Below are 13,797 nucleotides of genomic sequence, written 5' to 3' on the forward strand. Positions count from 1 at the left end.
CAATAGCTTGGTGGTTGCCAGGGGCTTGATGATGGAGAGGGGGAGTTGTTGAGCAAACAATAAAAAAAATTTCAGTTAGATGGGAGGATTAAGTTCAAGAAATCTATTGTATAACACGGTGACTTTAATTAGTAACAATAGGATGTATTCTTGAAAATTGCTAAGAAAGTAGATTTTAATTGTTCTCACCACAAAATGATAACTCTGTGATATAATACATATGCTGATTAACTCACTGTAGGCATTTCATATTTACAGATATTTCAAAACATTGAGTTCAGTAATTTTAATCTCTTCATTAAAAAATTCTGTGAAGTAAACGTTGAAATTCTATTCCGCATAATACCATGCCAACATGCTCTTAAATCTGTTTCCCAGAGGTAATCACTTTTATCAGTTAGTTGTAAAACCTTTGCTTTTTACCTAGTAGGTTGAAATAAATATTTTTGCATAAGTAAATTACATAACCAATGGTGTTGTTAATGAAGAAACCACTCCTTCTAGATTAAGACAACATTATAATTTAGAGAAATAAAAGAATTCTCAACAAAATGATATACCCTTATTAATTACGATATAAAACACCATGAACCTTTCAAATACATGTTATCAGCACTGCTTTAAATATTTTTTTAATTGATAATGTTATATCTCTAAGAGTAGCCTTTTATACAAGCTCAGTATGACAAAATTGTCTCTATCCTAGGTAGCCACTCTCTATTAACCAAACTGTATTTTTCAGAAAGTTTTTGGTTGTATTTTTGAAAAAAAAAATGCCTATACTTTTGACATGTTAAAATAGTAGACCTAAAAGTGCAATACATACACAAATGTGAGTACACGGAAATATTTCAGGAGATATGCAATTGTGAAACCCACATCAATGATAGATTGGATAAAGAAAGCATGGCACATAAACACCATGGAATACTATGCAGCCATCAAAAAGGATGAGTTCATGTCCTTTGCAGGGACATAGATGAAGCTGGAAACCATCATTGTCAGCAAACTAACACAGGAACAGAAAATCAAACACCGCATGTTCTCACTCAAAAGTGGGAGTTGAACAATAAGAATACATGGACACAGGGAGGGGAACATCACACACCGGGGCCTGTCGGGAGTTGGGGGCTAGGGTAGAAAATAGCATTAGGAGAAATACCTAATATAGATGATGGGTTGATGGGTGAAACAAACCACCATGGCATGTGTATATCTATGTAACAAACCTGCACGTTCTTTACATGTATTCCAGAACTTAAAGTATAATTTAAAAATAAAAAATAAAAGAAGAAGAAGAAAGAAAACCACATCTTGGTTAACTGAGGTACATGATTTTCCAAAATTGATCTGACTGACAATGGGCCCGCATTGAAGGCATCTGACATTCTCTTTTCCCTCCTCCCTTTCAAAAGAAACTGTTTTTACCTACTTTACAAAAGAAAGATATTTCTATCACCATCCTAAAATTTATTCAGGACTCCATTCCAAACAATAATTTTGTTAAAACTTGAATAAATATTTAAATCGTTTTCAAAAATTATACACTATAAATACTGAAGTTAAATCTAGAAGATTATTGTAAAATATTCAGAGCTTTATTATTAGAGAAAATTGCAATGAATAGATTTCTATATATGTACATGCACATACATACATACATATATACACACGTATATTGTAATTGTTGCAGAGACATATGATAGAGGTATACATAATACTTTAAGCACAAGAATATACTGCACTGTCATAAAATTCTTCAAGAAGAGTGGAATGGAAATACAATGTCAGGAGAAAAGAAATTATTTAAAATTTCCCGTAATGAAAGTAAAACTTCTTAATGTATTTTTAAATACATGAATACTGGTATACGATTTTTACAATTACATTTCATCAGTTGAGCATAAAAGGGTGATATAACCATATTATTTAAAAGTATAAAATTTACATTATATATGAAATTATAATCTTTGTAAGTCATACAAAAAATTAGATATTCGTTTGTAAGATTGTGAGGAAATACTTAGATCTTCAAAATTTTTCCAGGGCAATATGTGCAAAAATTTTAAATACCAGTTTTTTAAAAGATAATGGTTTCCAAAAATACCCTTGATTCATCAAAGGCTGGACTTTTAAAAGTGTAATTAAAAGAGATGGGGGAATTGGAACTGGGGATTCATCTCTTTCTACAATAGACATATCTTACAAGGAACGGAATCTAATATTGTGACTGTCAGAATGTCTTTTAGGTTTCTGGGAGAGGAGCAAGCAAACAATTTAAGTATTCTTCTCTCTTTTACTCCAAGCTGACATTTTACTTTAGCTTGCTTTGTTTTTTGCTTGTTTTGTTTGTTTTACTTCCTGACTGTTGCAGAGATCTGAAGCTCATTCCAGGAAGTCTGCTCATCTCTTTCATAGGAGACTTTAATTAATTACTTTGAAATTTTCCTATGATTTGATTATACTTCCTGTGACTCTTTCCCCTAGGCTTGAAATTTTTCCCCATGAACAGAAAAACTCTTACATCTGGATTCACTGACTGGTGTGAATTTGGGGTTACAATTTCTTTCCTCGGACTTCTCCATCAGACTAATTTTGTAGGTATTTGTTTCTGAATAACTTCCTCACAATTCATGGTACATGTATTTTTCCTAGGTATTTACAGATTTTCTTTTGATCCTTTCCTTCACTTCTACCCTTGTAGTAATTTTAATGCAATTTGAGAATACAGAAATATCCCTAGTCACCATTTCTGACATTTTGCATAAATTTTTTTCAACATGCATTTAGCTTTGAGGCTTGTAAAAAATTTGGCAAGTTTTATTTGGCTTATTTTTCTCAATTTGATAAGCTAACAACAGTGTAAATGTCAAATGCTTCCCTTTGTCAGGAGTTTTGGCACAAAAAGCAGTTGAATATGCAAATGATTATAGGTGGCATTCTCCTGGTGCACCTACTAAATAACAAGAGTTTGGCTATTTGGAAAATGGGTGAACATGGCAGTTCGCAAGAATGCAAGGACATACTTAAAGGTACTATTAATGCTCACTTGGGCTGTAACTGAGTTACGAAATTGTGGCTTTACTCAGGAGTATATAACATACTATGTGAATAAAATACATCTCATGCTGTGATTCTTCTTATAAAATAGAGGGGTCTAAAATGCAAACTTCTCAGTTTATACAATTTATTTAAATGGAAATAATTCAAAACAGTCTGTTTCTAGTTAATCTTTAAATATGCAAATAGGAAAGGTCATTTATTTCATTTATTTTTATTTATGCCATTTCCAGATGAGGGCATAGCTACTCATTATGAATTCATTCTCACTTTCCAGTCTCTTGATTTTACATCTTAGCTTTTGAAAACAAATTGATGCCTATTATAAATTGAATTATAACCACCATAAGTTATTCCAGCCCAAGGTGGTACAATTTTAAAATCTCCAGTAATAAATATTCTTATGCTTAAGGTATTACTTATTTTCAAGTTATTACCTTGTGCGGTTTAGCCTTCTGCTTTTAAAGGTACTCATATCAATAAAATCATAATGAATTTAAATAGTAACAATTCAAGAATGAAGAATTATATTTTATATACCTACATATTTTACCTTGGATTGAGAAATATCTCATGACTTTCTACACTATTAAAATGTAGTAGCTCTTTTTTTGTTTGTTGGTTGGTTTATTTAAATAAACAACTTATTTTTTCAATCAAGAAAGAAGTATCCAGTTTTCAAAAGTGAAGTAGTTTTCCAAATGTTATTCTTATTCTCTAGTAGATATGAATGCTATAGAGAGACTGTTTCTAACACACCAACATGAAAGAGCTCCCTGAGTGAGATCAACCAAAGTCTATGACTGGAGAAGTCAACAAATGATTGGAGAATAGTTCACTACTTTATTTATTTATTTATTTATTTATTTATTTATTTATTTATTTATTCTGAGACGAAGTCTCGCTCTGTCGCCCAGGGTGGAGTACACTGGTGCGATCTTGGCTCACTGCAAGCTCCGCCTCCGGATTCAGGCCATTCTCCTGCCTCAGCTTCCGGAGTAGCTGGGTCTGCAGGAGCCCACCAACACACCTGGCTAATTTTTTGTATTTTTAGTAGAGACAGGGTTTCACCGTGTTAGCCAGGTTGGTCTCGATCTCCTGATGTTGTGATCCGCCCGCCTTGGCCTCCCGAAATGCTGGTGTTACCGGCCTGAGCCACCACACTCGGCCATATTTATTTATTTTTAATCAGATACATAAGCCTAACCTGCTGGAATTGGATTGTTCTTACTAATTAACGTTTCTTATGACCAGTGAAAGAAGCACTATCTCTGTTAAGCTTGTTCATATATTTAATCCAAAATTACTGTTTACTTCCTAAATGTTAATGCTAATTATTATCTAGATTTTAAGAACGCAGAATTTTAAGATCTCTATCCATATTTAGTACTAACCCTAAATGTATATGTTCCCACTGCTCGTGGTTCTTAACTTCATTTATAGCCAGACCGTTTGAAGATTGTGTATATTTGTTTACCTCCTACAAAACTATTCATCCAGTCCCAACACGGAATTCCAACTATGCTAAAAATGTTGCAAAACAAAAATTTTCTTAGTGTCAAAAGGTGATAGGTCAATTGAAAGAAAGGCAGAGTAATCCCAAATTAGATGTTAGTAAGGTTGGATAGAGCAGGTTCAGTAGACTGCGAAAGGGTTGTTTGTAGTAAGTAGTTCAGTGAATAATAAATTGCAAATGCTTCCCAACTTTCTTCCATAGAATCCTAAAGAAACTTTTTTCTCAACCTTATTTAGTATTAGACATCTTTAAGAAAAAAAGTCAGTAATCAACCAAGTAAACAATTAGAGCCAATCCTCACTGTTTTGAGGATCCTTCTTCTCCATTAATTTCATCGTTATCAATACTTCCCATCCTGATTGGAAGCTATTCCTCTGTACCTGGTTTGGCCTCCTTAGAATGTATTCATGTGAAACAAATAAGTTTCACATTTTTGGCAATTTAAGTTATCAGAATTTTGCCATTGTTGGGTTAAGCTTTCTGTTAGACTTTGTAACCTCGTCCTCCACCAACTCTGGGATATAATTCTTTTCATAGGTGTGGAGGCAACGGGGAAGGGACTTGAGGACATTTGCTTCCCATTGCTGGCTAACCCCTTAGGCAAGGTCATTCAAGCAAAGCAAGAAGAGTCTCATCAGGCACAGATGGACAGGCTTCTGCTTCTGGCCAGCATCACTCAGCAGGCCTTCAGGGCTTAGATTCTCAGAGTCATCCAAATACATTCTCAAATATAGGCTACTGTCACTTCTTACAGTCCTTTTTTTTAAAAAAAAATTAATAGCTGAATTTTTACAAAAGAGACTTGATGACACTAATTTCAAATTAGCAGATTACATAATAAACTTAGAATTTGATTTTTGCTGTGTCAGCCAAAAATGTGCTGGGTTTCTCTGATACAGGAAATACCTCTAGAGATATCTACGCTTTCAATTTGCTGTCTTAATTTTTTGTAATATAAGCAATCACATAACTTCCTCTCTTATTCTGCTAGAACAACATCCCGTAAGTTTATATATTGTCATTTTAGTTTAGTGTGAAATATTTTCTATTTTCCAATTTGTGTTTTTGGTCTTTTATTATCATTTTACTTATAATTTATCTGTATATATAATAGTATAGTGTGTTACTAGTGAACAGAGTATAATTGTTTTTTAATATAGTTGATCATTTTAGTATTTTATATATTTGGCTTATTATATGTAATATAATACATGATATATCATATTAAAATATGATCTTATTTTATGTTGTGGATCCCACTTACCTTATATTATTTTCTCCTTTCTAACTTAACTATTGTCATTCTGCTCTTCACTCTGCTATGGTTTATAAAAAGGCATGTTTAGTGTATCAAAATATAAAATTATCTTTACCCTCCTATAGTATCAAAATCTCAGAACATTTTGGCTACCATTTGTTCCCTTGATTAAAAATTTATTACTATATACTTAAAATACCTTTTTAAATAGAATGAAATATTACTCTTCTATCTAGTTAATATTCCTTCTTCATTACTTACATATTGACTTATACATGATTACTAAATACAGCAATCAATCAGCTCAATACTCAGTGCTGCCTGCATCTCTGGCTTTGCATTTTGTCATTCATGCTAAACAGTACGTTTAAGGATTTGCTTATATTTCATAATTCGATCCATCATATTTTAGCTTTTTTGGATAGCTTTAGGTATTTTTGTGTATTGGTCTTCCAAAATAATAGAATTGTAAATCGAGGTATTAGTTTTATACTTTTGTTTTTGAGACAGAGTCTGGCTCTGTCACCCAGGCAGGAGTGAAGTGGCACCATCTTAGCTCACTGAACCCTCCGCCTCCAGGGTTCAAGCAATTCTCCTGCCTCAGGCTTCCAAGTAGCTGGGATTACAGGTGCCCACAACCATGCCTGGCTAATTCTTTTTTTTTTTTTTTTGTATTTTTAGTAGAGATGGGGTTTCACCATGTTGGCCAGGCTGGTCTCGAATTCCTAACCTCAGATGATCTGCCCACCTCAGCCCCCCAAATTGCTAGAATTATGGGTGTGAGTCACTGTGCCTGGCCTAAATTATACATTTCCTGGTATGTGGAAAAAGTAGTAGTCCATACTTTTATTTAAATTTCTACTTTCTTTTTCTCTTTACTTTAAAGATGTTTCTTCCATTAAACACAGTAACAGAATTTGAAGGACAAAGGCAATGCATATGTCCATAATGTTCATAATTGAAAGGAAGTTTTGAAAGAATTGTGATATTTCCAGTGTACTGTGCTGTTTTCAGTTATTCTCACACTATACTTACAAAATATATTGCATAATATAAATAGTTTGTAACATTGATTTGCTCTTTTTGAAGTCTGTACAGAATTATTGTATCAAAAAAACAACAACTCTGGAGTTGAAACCTTCTCACCTCTAATTTTATGATGATTTGTCATTACAATTTTTCCTGAAGTGGCAAATCATAAGTTTTTAAATGATATCTGTTTAACAAATGGCCTTAATATATCATTTTTTTATTAACAAGGCAGAAACATAGTTTTAGAAATGAAAGATAAAGCTAGAAAGTTACTTTGGAAATTTAAAGGACAAAGTGTCTTAAAAATTATGGTGGAGAAAATTCAAGCCCGCTGGCTTAGAGCTCCATGCCTTTTGTTTACTCTTTAGGGTTCCTATACATATGAACTCTATACATATAGATATGTATTGGGAATTCCAAACAAAACAAAGACAATTTTAGTTTTCAAGTTGGTATGCGATTTTACACAGTGACTTGATTTTATACTGATGTAATAATGGACTATTTCCACAGTGGCTTTGTTGCAAGGTTTTACTCTTTATGCTTTGCTCTTGAAGAATATAAATGGTATGTGCTGCATGCTATAGCAAGCGTTCTATTTCATCCCTACTGTTGACTACTAACCTTGCTAACCACTGCAGATTACATCTGGCAAATAAGGTCTGATTATTCTTTAATTGCTTTGTACCTGTAAACTATCCTCCAATGTAAGACTGAGGCTGACACATAGCTCTCAGCCTTGAACACTTGAAATTCTATTTAATGACATACCATCATAAATTAAAACACTATTATTAACAACATCTTACCATCTCAATGCCAAACAAAATTTAGATCCGATATGGTTTGGCTCTATGTCCCCACCAAAATCTCATCTCAAATTATAATTCCCACATGTCCAGGGAGAGACCAGGTGGAGGTAATTGGATCATGGGGGCGGTTTCTCCCATGCTGTTCTTGTGATAGTGAGTGAGTTCTCATGAGAACTGATGGTTTTACAAACGTTTGGTAGTTCCTCCTGCATTTATTCTCCTTCCTGCCACCTTGTGAAGAAGGTGCCTTGCTTCCCCTTCGCCTTCTACCATGATTGTAAGTTTCCTGAGGCCACCCCAGCCAAGCTGAACTGTGAGTCAGTTAAACCTCTGTCGTTCATAAGTTATACAGTCTCGGGCAGTTCTTTTTAGCAGTGTGAAAACGGACTAATACAGATTCATTTGGTAATTTTAAAACACTATTTCAAAACAGTCATTGTATTTGAAATAAAATATTTTACATCGATTTCCTCTGGAACCATTTTTACTATATATCCATAGTTTTCAGTGGAGGATATGCTGCCTGTTTGACTTAAATGAACACATAAGGGCCAATGGATGTAGATGTGGTTCAACATAGATTTAATGAATACCCGTTAATTATATAGGAATATAATAGAAAAAAGCATGCCTATATAAATCAGTTAAAATCCCTACCATTAAGGATCTTCAAATCTAGTAAGGGAGAATAGTATGAACTCAAAAAACCTGAGACAGATCTCACCTAATTTAGGAAGTTTATTTTGCCAAAGTTAAGGACATGTGCCTGTGACACAGCCTCAGGAGGTCCTGATGACATGTGCCCAAGGTGGTCTGAGTACAGCTTGATTTTACACATTTTAGGGAGATATGAGACATCAATCAATACATATAAGATGAACTTTGGTTTGATCTGGAAAGGCAGGACAACTGGAAGTGGGAGAGAGTTTCCAGGTCATAAGTAGATAAGAGACAAATTGTTACTTTTTTTTTGAGTTTCTGATTAGCCTCTCCAAAGTAGGCAATCAGATATGCATTTATCTCAGTGAGCAGAGGAGTGACCTTGAAGAGAATAGGAGGCAAGTTTGCCCAAGCAGTTCCCAGCCGAACTTTTGCCTTCAGCTTAGTAATTTTGGGGCCCCAGGATTTATTTTCCTTTCACAACAGAAACACATAGAGATAGTCACATAATATAGAAAAGCACTGCTAGCAGTATATGGAAAGAGATGTTGATGCAAGTAAGGGTGAAATAAGGAAGTCCTCCTGGATATCTTGGGATTTGAACAAGTCTATGAAAAGCAGATGGCAATTCATTCAATACAGACTTGTTGAGTATAAGCAGAATATACCATCCCTTCTTTTAAGAAATGTATAATATAGTCTAAATATTTTTTCTTAATTACAATAACAATTACAATGGATATAGGTATTCACAATGCTTTTGGAGCATAAGGTTCACATCAGAGTGTTTTAGGATTTTGAGTTAAAGAGGATAATGGGTTCTCCAGAAAAGTGTTTCCATGTCTGCAAAGTCCTAGGACCAGGAAACACCTGAACTGGCCTGCTCAGTCAGAGTGGAGTTTTATCTGAGTCTTCACATCCACTTTACCTTCATCTTTGAGTATTTCTCATGGTGAAATAAAATAGTCAAGGTGATAGTGCATAATATAGAATAAAAACCAGAGGGAAATACACTTGTATTGTGGCTCAGCAACTGTCCCTCAAAACACGATCAAGGAAGCCAAGAACAACTACATACGTTCATGTGGAGTTTTCACTGGATATGGAGGGAAGCAAGGATCAAATTTCTCTGCAAAGCAGCATGGCAGTACAATAGCTTTTCTCACGGTGTTTGTTCAATAAATCTTAATTAAGCTCCTCCTTTCATCTAGACACATCTGTAGCAGATGTATGATGAATGAATAAATGCACTGCAAAAAAGTGATAATTCTAATAAAAGAATCATCCTCCCTGTTTTGTGAGACCTGCCAACTTGGCTGTCTCTCTAAGTAAAGCTTGTTATGTAAACAAGAGGTTCTTTAGGTGACTGTGTAGGGAACCTCTGTGGTTTTTCCATGTTTCCCATGTACCACTAACTGGCAAATTCCAGGACTACTTTCTGCAGCATGGATTGTTCTTAACATTCCAAATCTCCACTTTAGTAAGAAGAGATAAGTGGGATGGTGGAAGATCTTTTCTCTAACATGAGTAGGAAATTAATGCATTCATTATTAATAGGAAGTCTCAGGTAGTTCAGAAGGCAGACATACGTGAAGTTACTGAAATAAATTTAATTGAATGCTACATTAGAGTCAAAAGTTTGGTGATGACTCTCCTGTAAAGGCAATTAGTATCTAATTAATAACTCTTGGATAATATCTAACATTCTGAGCTCCTTACTTTTGCAGAGTTAAGAAATTGTAATAAAGAGATCAAGAAGTGCAATGTATACTATGAAATTAAAGTTACTAGCACAGTACCACATATACTCAGGCACAAATAAATATTTCTAGATAGAAATTACATAGGATTGCAACTGCCTACTATGATTATTTATTAAATGAAGAAGTGGGACATTTTTTAAAGGTAAGTTTTTAACTGATTTAAATACATGATTTTTGTTCAGTCTTAACCGAAAGCTTTTAAATAACCCAATTAGTAATCAAAGGCTGAATGCAGGCTTGATTATTCAAACAATTTAGGACTTTGTCAATCCTCTTCAAGAACACTCTGATGCGATCATAAAATGCAATTTCACTTAGAAAGTTAAATATAAATAGGATGTATTTACAGGTGTAAAAATACAACAGTATCTTGAACGGGGTGTTATTTACATGAATGCATTTGCTTTGTGAAAATTAATCAAGCTATATGTTCATGATTTATTTAGTTTTTAATATATGTATGCTATGATTGAAAAATAGGTTTTGTTAAAATATTACAGTGCTATTTTTTGTCCATAATTATAATATATTCTTCAGTTATTGTTGAATGAGACAATATTGACTTCATGGACTATATATATATATATATATACACACACACTCACATACACATATGCATACCTCTGTGCACACACATACACACACATGTATTTACCATTTCTCATTATACATATATGTACAATGAGTATATATATGTGCATACATATATTTAAATGTGTATAATGTGAAATAGTGTATAGAACTAGAAAATAATAAGATAGAAATCCAAATATGAAAAATGGTATATAAGTAAAAAAAGTGATAACTTTGGAAGCTTTAAAAGTTTTTAAGGTCGACTGGACTGTTTCTTTCGGTGAAGTCATTTTTTTCGTATGTCTACAACTATCCACCTGCTGCTAGTATGCATAGTCGTCAGAAACTGGCTTAATCAGCACGACGTGGATAAGAAGGGGAAAGCATTTGTCTGTTTGTGGATCTTGCTAAAAGGAAAACAATGTAGTGACACGCTGGCTTGAAAGTCATGCAACCTGAATGTTAACCCATGTTTAGTGTTAAATAGATGCACAATCTTCCATACATTACTTCATATTCCTGGATTAAACTAGGTCATCAGTGAAGAGAAGGCTGATTTCTAAAACCTGTACCATGTATTAATATTTTGTTATATTTTAAAATTTCATTTAAAACAAACTTTTAATTATTGACCAGAAGAATATTGATTTTGTAAATGATTTTTTGGTTAGTGCACATATACGTTTCTAAAGAATTAAGGCCCCATAAAAGGGGCTAGTGTGTCATTTAGGAATTGAGGAATCTTCCACTGGTGACTCTCTTATGCATATTAAGTGTCTTGTGGATCATGGAGTAGCCTTAATCTGTGTTCCACTTACTTTAAGTTTTACTATGAAACATCTCCTTTCTTTCTTCTTATTTGCTTTATAGTAAGATTAATTCTTAATCAGTATTGTCCTTGAAATACTGAATACACTAAAGTGTAGAGTTATCTTCTGATCTGCGTGCTATTTTTATTCCAAGGATAAGCGAATACTAATTTAAGTGTTAGATTAGTAATAGGAGAGCCACAAAAATACAGAGACAGATGTGTTTGCCATTAGTCCACAGAAGGATCTGAATTCCCTCTGCATTGTTCTATTTGAGATTTAGGCTTTTTATGTTTTTACTTTCTTGAAATTTTTGTATTTTTAAACACAGTGATATATCCTCTTTTCTGAGTTCACATATCTTTTTATTTACCCACATAAACTATTATATGTTTGTTAAGGCATATGGCAGATCCAGTAAGAGATAGGTCTTATGATTGATGAAAAAAACTAGGTGACCAGAAACAATACGCTCACTGCATCAGATAATTTTGTATATGTAAAGTTAGATGAAATACTTTTTTTCTTTTAGAACAAAGATAAATTAATTGCAGAACTATTTAAAGTCTATCTTCTGTTTGGGGTAGTGTTTCTAAGTGATGTTGATGGAGTCAAGGTTATTATTTCGTTCCGTATTTGAACAACAAAAAAACAAAATAAATATCTCTGTTTCAGAAATAAAAAAAATGACTCTATGGCTCCAATATTGAATTTTTGAAGCACATAAATATTATCATAAGTGGAGAGAATATAGGGAGTTTAGATTTACGAACTCTCTAGTATTGCCGAAAATGAATAACATTGTTATTTGGAAAGAGAAAGACTACTTCTTTCCTTTAACACCTTGTTTTCATTATACTAATCATTTGCTATTTTTGGGGCATTACAGTTCCAATTTTGACTACTAGTTAAGAGGGTGGATGATGAAGGAAAAATATCTGGCAAAAAATATATTGATGCTTGATAGGGAGAGACCAAAAAGACCATTGCAAGAGAAAAGGCAGAAGGATTATGTAAAATTAATATCTTAACACACTTTATAGTGCCTCAAATGATTTGCTTTATTACTATAAATTTCTAGATTCTGTGCTAAGTAGTAAAGTAATAAAAAATTATAACATGATTTGTAAACATAGCCCCTACCCACCAAAATGATATAAGGTAAAAAAAGCATGAAGGATTGAATAATGAATAAGATGGTATCTCAATCAGGCCAATAGCCTAGGCTATTGGAGAGTGTGTGGGCCCCTTTCCTACGTACAGCATTAGAAACAACAGGATTGGTGTGAACATCTGGACTTTGATAGATATTTACTCTTTTAATTCAGTTTATTACGTCCCAATAGTGCCATGCATTAAGACAGAAAAATATAGAAAACATATTATGTGCTTACAAGGTGCTCATATTCTAATGGGGTGCAAGTATGCAAAAAGTATATCATAGAAGATAATCAGTACTATAATAGAGGGAAACAAAAAAATGCTGTGACAAATACTGAGTGAACTCCTTCCTTAGCCTGTAACAAGTCACTCAAGGCTTCCTGGAGGAGATGGTGCTTGGGAAGAGGAGGCTGCCATAAGAAAATCAGAGGAATCATTTGGGGGAGAGAGATTGCCTTGTATGAAAAGGTACAGGCATGGATTGCATATTATGACACTTTCAAGCTACTGCATGTGGTTTGCAATAAAAAGAAGAAAGGAGTGTGTGAATTGGGAGATGGTGAGTGAGAAGGCTGGTTCAGGTTAGGGTATGGTAGAGGTAATAGACAAATCACAGAATGTTTACATGCCAAGGGACATCATAGAATTTATCCTAAAGAGGGTGGAGAACCAGAAAAGCATTTTAAATGGGGATGATACGGTCAGATTTCTATTTTAGGAAAAGCATCCTGGCCATGAGTGGTGGTGATGGGCATGGTGTGGGAGAGCTGTAGAGGAAACAGTAAATCTAAAAGGAAAGAATCTGTTTATTCTGAGACAGTGCCCTTAATTGCTTCTCCATTCATGATAACTTTCTTTAATAATTCTATCTCCAAATTAGAATTATTTCAGGTAGATGTCCACATTTTACTTCCAGAATACCCTTAATGATCCTTACCTTTCTTCTGAGATCAACCCTTTCCTTCCAATCTGATTCATGTTCTCCCTTCCTCCCTTTGATTTAAGGATTGAGACAAGTAGTCCAGAGAGAAGGGATAGCTGGCACTCTGAGGACCCAGCTAACATACAATTTGGTTCTCCTACTGAGCATGGTACATGGTGTCCAGATAAGGATAAACTGGGTATTCATAAAAAGTGTTGTCCAAAAAAATCA

Source organism: Macaca fascicularis, chromosome 7 (assembly GCF_037993035.2).
Source record: "Macaca fascicularis isolate 582-1 chromosome 7, T2T-MFA8v1.1".
Lineage (NCBI taxonomy): Eukaryota > Metazoa > Chordata > Mammalia > Primates > Cercopithecidae > Macaca > Macaca fascicularis.